This window comes from Geospiza fortis, unplaced genomic scaffold, assembly GCF_000277835.1.
Source record: "Geospiza fortis unplaced genomic scaffold, GeoFor_1.0 scaffold261, whole genome shotgun sequence".
Taxonomy (NCBI): Eukaryota; Metazoa; Chordata; class Aves; order Passeriformes; family Thraupidae; genus Geospiza; species Geospiza fortis.
This window is the reverse complement of record NW_005054578.1, coordinates 306,983-307,396: the sequence shown is the minus strand read 5'-3', so window position 1 is coordinate 307,396 and position 414 is coordinate 306,983.

Here is a 414-nt window from a genome sequence, read left to right as displayed (position 1 = left end):
GGGCCGCGCGTGGTCTCCCTGCTGCGGGCACAGCGGTGCCCACGCGTGTCCTGCCGAGGGGCCGAAGCAGGGGACGCTTTACCAGGTCCCAGCTCTCCCCAAGCTCTCTGGGTATTACGGGGGCCTGGTGCGAGTGCCCTTTGTGACTCTGTCCCGAGCTCTGCTGTGTCAACACGGTGTTGGTAAATGGCTTTGTTTAACCAGGACATGTCGGGTATGTGACCTTGCCGTCCTCCTGGTTGCAAGTGCATCTCCGAAGCTGCTGCGGGTCCCCTCTGCCTCACACTGCACTTCCCCCGGGGTGGTGAGGGAAGCAGGGACCGCGGGGTCAGCCTGCTCCCCTGGCACAGAATGGCCTCAGGACGGAGCACCAGCTCTGCTGAGCCCCCTGCCCGTGCAGCGCCGGCCGGGGGG